Source organism: Thunnus albacares, chromosome 21 (assembly GCF_914725855.1).
Source record: "Thunnus albacares chromosome 21, fThuAlb1.1, whole genome shotgun sequence".
NCBI lineage: Eukaryota > Metazoa > Chordata > Actinopteri > Scombriformes > Scombridae > Thunnus > Thunnus albacares.
In genome coordinates this window covers 24,135,544-24,144,090 of record NC_058126.1, presented here as the reverse complement: position 1 = coordinate 24,144,090, position 8,547 = coordinate 24,135,544, and positions in this window count along the sequence as shown.

Sequence of the window (8,547 nt, the reverse complement as noted above, 5' to 3'; positions counted from 1 at the left end):
TTTATCATCCGCCTGGACAAAAATCAGAAATATGCAACGCTGTTATTCAATGAATGCACAAAAAACCACAGATGCAAACAAAAGAAACAAAGAGAGCCTACAGGGATTTATGTTTGAGCAGCCTGGGAACCCACTGTGTCCTGTCACATCATTGGAGAAATACCTCTCGTTGCTGCCACCCAATCTACCGGTCTTAATCTCCATCCAAAGCAGACAAACTACACTGCTGATCTGGTAAGTTAACAACTTTTTTACACTGTTACACTGTGTAGGAGGACAACCACTTGTTCTTTAACTAATCTTTGATTCTTAAGTAAAATAAGAGACAGACTCTCTGGATTCCTTAGTTTGTAAGAGCAGACCCTCAGCCTGCAGAACTGACCTTTGTAACCCTCTAAGTGGGGGTTGATCAGTGATACTCAACAGACTCAGAAAGACCTCCTAAGAAACCACGTCAATAAACTGAATTATGACATGAACTAAAAGCATGAACTGACCCTAAAGACCACTTGGACCGGAGAAAAACAACTCCCACCTTAGATGGAACACAGACTCTTATAACCAAAGCCATAAAACTAACTCACATTCCTGAGGATTTTGTGAAGCCTCCTGGCAAACCTGAGGCAAACCTGAAATTCATGTTCATTAAATGTCTAATCATTATGCAACTTATATCATGTTATTTGTCATGTAGGCTAAATACAAGAAGAATGGTATAACTTTCATAGGTGTATGACTAGCTACTAAAGAGATATAAGACTTAGATTTTATTAACCTTTTATAGTACAAGTAACAATACGGCTCCTCTATTGACAAGAGTTAATTCCCGTATGTGAAGAGTTAATGAATGTTTAATAACCATGTATTTGTATTTTAAAACCAAAGTTTCTGAAGTAATAGGAATGTAAATATATAATGTTTGAAGGATTTGAGTTTAAAGTTTTCTTTTATTGTTAAACAATAGTCACATTGAATGCTATCATATTATAAAGTAAGGGTTATGTTCAACTTATATTTAAATATGTTTCTGTAATCTTAATCTAATCACATAAGTGTTGTAACTTTGTTTCCTTTCACTATAGTGTCAAACTTTATTTCAGTAGATGGTTTAAGTTGTGTAAATAGTTTGAGAAAGTTGAATCAATGAAGGTTGTATGCTGAAACATCATGAAGTGTTAATACGAAGGTTAATGTTTGTTATTGGAAGAACTGACTTATCATGAATCATGTAAACTGCTTAACCGTTTCTTGAACGGATTTACAAATATGATACAAGCTGACAGGACCGTTATTAATCAGAAATATCATGAATGCTTGGACATTATGAAAAGAATGTGTTTACAGCTTTAATGTGAAAAAATAGGCAACAGTGACTTGAAGTGTGAGTTTTTGCATGTAAAAACTCACAAAAACACACCTAAAGCCCTTAGAACAAAGAAATTGAATATCCATCGATAATTCGGTACAAAACCCTTTAGAACACACCCAAACTCCTCCCGTTTTATCCTAACTTATAAAAACAGCCTCAAAGAGATTCCTCTTTGAACTGGCCTCCAAGAACTCCAGAAAACTCTTAATCTGAGACATCTCTTTTATTTGTTTTTCAACCAAATATTTCCGTATTTAATCTTTTATTGCAACAAGTTAATTTGTTTCTGTTTTATTAGTAACATTAAGTCTTGTATTTCCACATATACTAATTTAATTTTGAAGTAAACACGTACAGTATTTTATTTTGAAGTAAACGTCGCTGAAGATTTGATTCAGACTAAACTTTGTTCGGTACTCAACTCAAGTTATTACAAGCCAAAGAAGCCTGAATCCTCAACTCCTGAAGAAGAAGAAGAAGAAGAAGAACAACAACAACAACAACGACAACGTTTGAAACTGAATCTCTACCTGCTCAATATTGCAAACTAAAAGATAGGCCAGCCTAAAGACTCTTTCAGAGCGGCCTGAAACTGCTTGGTTCTCTGCATCAACAAAGATGAGCACACAGCCCACAGCTGATCCGGGCTCTTTCACTGCAACATCGCTGGGGATACAGCACCAAACAATGCTCAACAGTAAAGCATGACATGGCTTTGTGATCAAGAGTTGATCTCGAATAAGGTTAAAATTAAAAGAATTTATTTAGAGAAGTTGAATTAGCTTTCCCTTAGCATTCACCGATGCAATACGTGAAGCCTCAAGTCACGCACTTTGAGCCACTCTTGCTGAATAATTTTCTTTATAATTAATTATCATTCATAGACCCTATTTATTTACTTATTTATTTTACTTTCTTTTTATTTATTATTTTCTGCATATTATCTTATGCTTTATCATATATCATCAAGACACTTAGATATTAATAAATGTCTTCATTTATCCTAAAAGTGTTTGGCTGTTTCTTTGAGCTGCAGTAAACAGAGGTCACTGTTTGGGACAAGAACTGATTCATTGATTAAATTGAACCAGGGTTAGTGCTCCCTCCTGGCACTAACAAATCCTAACCAAAAAGGTGGTGGTGCCCCCAGTAACGAGGTAATTCAATGATAAAGCATTAATACTCCCACAACTGTAAGAAAAATGATATGGCCGGCAAGTGACAACAACTACAAGGAAAAGTTCATACGTATGTGGTTATAATGTAACTGCAACATTTCTTTCTTCTAATGTTAGGTATACTAGAGAGCTCATGGGGGTGAACTTCTTTGGCTCTATGTTGCCATGGATTTGTAAGGCAGCCAGCACTGAAACAATCTACACCAACCACTGCTTGCAAAGCACCACTATACAGAAACTCTCTGATGCTGGCCTAGAGACATCATGTCAAACACCCCTGTACCAGCAAAGAAGAGTGCTAACATACTTGAACACTACTTCAACAATTGTACAATTAATGGCAATATCCATGTTAATAATCACCTCAGTTTGGGTGATAAATGTTAATAATCACCCCTTTGCTCTTTAAGCATGCTTTCCACTGTGTCTATGTTACTGCCTCTGTGTGTTGCTTGGCAACCATTCTGCTAAATGTCACTGAAGAACTACATTGCTTGGTGGAAGAATGATTATTTGTCATCAATAAGTTACTGCATTTTGTTGCTGTGTGTTTATTTTATGAAACCTAGCCAGGTATATGTAGAAACCATTTTATAGAAGCAGAAAGCTGTGGTTTACAGTGATTTTTGAAGAGCTAAGGATGGCCTCTTGGGGCTTATTGCTTTATTGGACTCTGATGAGCGTACAAGAAACACAAAATACAATTCACTATAAACCACAAAAAAAGAAAAAAAACAGGTGAAGATAAAAAGGTTAAGCGTACACGGCTATTGCACAAACCAAGGCTATGATATGAAAGATAAGCTAAATGCAGTGCTCAGTAGATTAAAAGGTAGTTTGGAAGATTAGATTTTTTCGTCGGGACTTTTTGGACCCACAGTTTATAAAAATTGACAAAAGTGTATCACAGCTAAGAACCTAGTTTATGAATGTGACAGGTTTTTTGTTGTTTAAATTTATTATAGATCATTTCTCTCACTTTTTGCATGCGTTCCTTATTTTTATTTATTGCTTAATTTATTTCTCATTTTATTTGACCATGTTTTGTAATACTGTCTGCTCCTGTGACCCTAAATGATGTAAAAATGTACTTGTTACCATACACAAACCTTTCTTTAACATTAATAAGAACCTAAATGCCAAAATACTAAGCATCCTCTGGGGTTTACAAATGTCCACACCAAATAATCTAGTAATCAGGTCGGTTGTTGTCAAGAAATCTTGCTATAGGCACACGTTTTGCATTCATGGATGAACAGAAAGACTCACTGACCAACATCAAATATTACAGCAAAAACAATGTTGTGCCAAACTAAGCCAGCAAACGAAGGCACACTTTACTGGTTTTACACTTGAAGGTCAGTTTATTCATTATGGAGAGTACTATGCAACCTGTGAAAACAGTTTGTCAACCCCAAGAACTTAAGTCCTAATGATTTCACCACAGTTATCTCAGCTTAGGCTTGGTGGCTACACACACACAGCCTGTGCTATAAACTAGAAACATGGAGTTTGAAAGATGACAGCATTTTCCAGACAGGGAGGGTCTAACAACGAGATGCTATTGGTCTGCCTGGTAATAATGTTAAGTTGCCATTTTTCACATCATTAATCAGTCTGGGATTGTGTTCATATTAACCAATTTCTGCTTTTGATGGGGGGGTTGTTGGCTCTAACCAATCACTAATGATTGATGTATCCATCTGGTCAATCTTGGAGCACTTAAAACTTAGTTAGTAATGTGAATTGAGGAAATACTGGGTGTTGATTTAAGAGCACAATACCAGACCTATTAGAATTCCTAAAGATGTTGCCATTGATTCAGAGGTCTGTAACCAGGCTAACTACTGGTTGCATTGTAGGAAATGTAGGAGTGCTTTTGGAACTCATCCAATACTAGGGACTTAAAGTCAGAATATGTCTGCTGCTTTGATTTTGACCATTTTTTCCATCTTTTTTATATTAGAAACCATGTTACAAAACTATAAACAGATAGATATATGACCTTTAGACCCACAGAGACTTTTGTTTTAAGCTGCCTTGCTGTGAGGCTTTAAGACACGATGTGTAATTGTTCTTCCAAGGCTGATCCAATGATGGCAGTTCAAGCACAAACCACAACCAGGACTTTAATAAGATAAGTACCCTCCTCCTCCTCTTCAAATCATACTGCTTTGCTGCTTTAAGCATCTCCCTGTGCTCTCTGCTATGTGTCTGACTACCCTCCTGCGAAGCCCACAGCTACCACTTAGCCTGTCCAGAAGAGTAGAATATCTATCAGTATTATAAAACCAAACCTTTGATCAAAGGATTTGGGATTATCAAGAACTTGCAATTTTAGAGTTAAAAAGAGGCAGCTGATAGGTTGGACTGCTAAAACCGTTTCGGCTGACAAAGTAGATAATGCTCAAGAGGAGTGCTGGGAAGAAATACACAATACCGATTCCATAGTATTTGTGTTGGTGTGTGTGTGCGTGCATGCATACATGCGTGCATACGTGTGTGTGTGTGTGTGTGAAAATGCCTTGAGCAATTTCTGCAATAAGGGAGACTTTCTCTCCCTCTCTCCATTTAATATTCCCCATTTAACACATCCCAGTGTCTTCCAGCAAACAGGCAAAATAAGTAATTTCCATGAAGATTTACTCCAACTGTAAATGGTAGGAAACCTTATTAAGATCCAGATGATGCGTCTTTCTCGTTGGTTATTGCCCAAACACAACCTCTTGCTGAGCTTATAAATATCCACAGAGATCAAAGAAACTGTTAAAAGTGCTCTGAGAGACATATGGAGCACGCTCACTTTTTAAAGGCCACATTTTAAGGCAGAGTAATAGGGAGGATCTCGACACCTGTCGCCAAGGGGGATGGAAGCATGAAAGAGCAGTCCTCTTATTTATTGATTGTCTTGAACTGTTCAAACTAGAAGAAATGCAAATGTGTGGAGCGAGGCTTGAACCACCACAACGCAGTTAATTAGGGCTGTTAAGACTCAGCTGGGGAGCAGGCTGCTGGTCCAACACAGCAAACCAAGTTGAGTATACCGAGGGAGAAAAACTGGAAGGGAAGGAGATGATAGAGGCAAGAAAAAAACGAGGGAGAAATTAGTTGTTGTTATCATGGATGTATTAAGGGGTACTCTAAGATAGCATGAAAGTTGGCACATTTTTGGGCCCATAGTGCATGCCCATTAGAGACCTTTTCCAGCTGAGCTGGTTGAGAATGTGCACGTTCAAGACGTCCTCTGCCCAAACTGACTGACTTCCGGCACACATAAACGGGGTAAAATAATTTAACTATATGGCTCTCCTACACTAATTGCTTCAACATGGTGCAAAGAATGCCTGTTGTCTTATAACACATGAATTCCCCCGGGCATGGCTATGTCACGTTCCAGCTGTGACACGGTTTTGTTCCGTCCTCCGCATGGCTACATACCCCACCAGAAGCATTTCAGAAGTGGAGTGTTTTGCCTGCCCATTCATTAAGTCGGGCAAATCATGTATTTATATTTATATGGTAGCTAATTATAAGGTTATACTCACCTTCCACTCCAGAAACTCCTGAAATTGAATTCCATGCCTGGTCCTCTCTGGTGTTGTCTATATAAAAAGGATCTGCGATATTATATAAAATCTTGTCGTTTCCACTTCCAAGATGAACCTCTCGTCGTCCATGGTGACAAATATCCTCTGACCAGTTGACTGATGGCCTAGTGCCACTGGTTATAACATAATGTTGATGTAGTGATGTGATATACAATCAGGAGTCTGCACAGGGTGTTTTATTTTGAAAATTGCCCGGATGCTCCATGCCGTTCCCGTGTCTGACTTCCTGCCTAGCTCGATCTGCTCTGTGCAGCTTGTAGCGGCTTCCATCAAAAATAGACTAGGCTCATATTTTTAGCAGAGCAGAGCGGAGAGCTGCGTCTGCGATGCTTCTGTGTCTGGTGGGATCACAAACATTGTCTAGAGTGGCTGCGATCAGCTCCAGCAGCCGCATCGCAGTTAGAACGCCATACAGACGCGCCTGGTGGAATCAAGCCGTTAGCCAGGCTGCTGCTGATGAGGATTAGTTATCCCTCACTCTGAGCCCAGCTTTCTCTCTCTTCCCATCTTTCTCACTCACACACACACCTACACACACACACACACACACACACACACACCTCTGTTTTCTGCCTGCTTTCTTCCCAGCACATGCGGCCCTCTGGCTCAGCTCGCCAGTGTGGATTATAGCTCTCTCACGGCTATCATGATCTTACACAAACAACATTTGTCAGCTCATTTATCACTGTTCCCCCCTGGTTGTCCGCTCTCGTCTATTCATCTATGCTCTATTTCTGCATCCCTGCCTCCAGGGTGAAAATGCATGTTACCTCCACAACTGAAAATAACCCCCAAAAGTCCCCTGTGATATTTGCGCAAATCTGCAAATGTCAACGGCAATAATTGATGCTTGACCGACTCGCTAACACCCATTGTGTTTATTGGTAACTAAATGGGACGCAACCACCATGTAGAGAAGCTGTGATTTCATCATATAACAATTGCAATGTCACTTTTGCAGGTGATTATCCACCTGTGATCAAATATGATGAATTGATGTGGCAGCAGAGGGATTTAGCATCAAGAGATGGGGAGTCTGGGGCTCACTGGGTCAACAAGGTGTGTGTGTGCCATATAAACACTTTGATACACATCAGTGCTCAAACTGGAATGAAAAAAGGTGCTTTTCTAGGTTGGTTTCTTTAGATATTATAAGATGATTGACCAAAATAAGATGTTGCATTTGTTGATTTGCTAATGCACTGTTTTGATTGTTTTTCGGTGCAGAAATATATGATTTAAGAATTATTATACAGTGTTCAAAGTCCCATAATTCAAAAGGATAACACAACATTGTGAATTTGCGTGAAAATGATTGGAGGTGTTCAGTCGGGTTTAACCTCTATTTCAGTGAGGAGAGAGCAATTGGAAGAGAATAATATTTACGTAGGCCCATGATGGGATAGAGGACAGGGTCCTCGCCTAAGTCTAGATTCTGGTGGTGTAGAAAGAGGGTGCCTCTCTCAAGGAAAACCAGGAGAGTTGGATATGTAGACGTTAGAATCTGTGAACGAAAGGGGCTTTGACCAAAGGAAAAAGTGACAGAGACGATCAGAAAAGGTACATGCAGGTTTCACACAAGAAGAATACAATCTAGGGCATCCAGTTTGAGTATAGATGCTTTTATGTATAATTCAGTGTTGGATCTCATTCTTGATAGCACCACAGCAGGACCAGGCAATGTATCATGGAATCAGGTAGTTTCATGCTTAAATTATTTTCCCCACAGAAACAGTTTACATTTGTTTTCATTTATTTTGTGAAACGAACAACGACAAAGGTTTCATTTGTTTCATTACTGGTGCTGAGAAGGTTTGCAGTGGAGGTAGTTTTTCTCCGTGTGTGTTACTAAAAAGGAGAAGATAACTGAGCTGTCTGAATTTTACTCTAAACAATCTCCATCAGCATCAGAAACAACCCAAGTTGACCAATCTCTTTGGTTTTTGCAGTTACCGCGTGGTACCAATATTAACAATTTCTGAGGAGGCGTAGGCTCCATAGGTAAGCTGTAACACTTTAATGCACAGCATAAATTAACTTAGACACCTGACTCACCCACAGCTTTTTTGGACCTGGGCCTATATTTATCAAGCTTCTCAGAATCACTCCTCAAAATCACACTGAAAGTGAACCTTGAGCTAAAAATACTCCTACCTCAGAGTAAGACTTGAGAGTGATTTATGAAGCATCCTACACTGACTTATAGCAGAAGGACTAATCCTAGCAGAGTGTAATTGTTGTTTTATAACACTCAGAGCAGCAAAGTTAAAAATATGTTGATATGCTACATTTCTGAAAGTTGTAGTTTGAAATATTAAGCAATGGAAACATTCAAAATTCAGAAAATAGCATCACATTTTTGTGGAATTAAATAAATATTAGCATTCACACA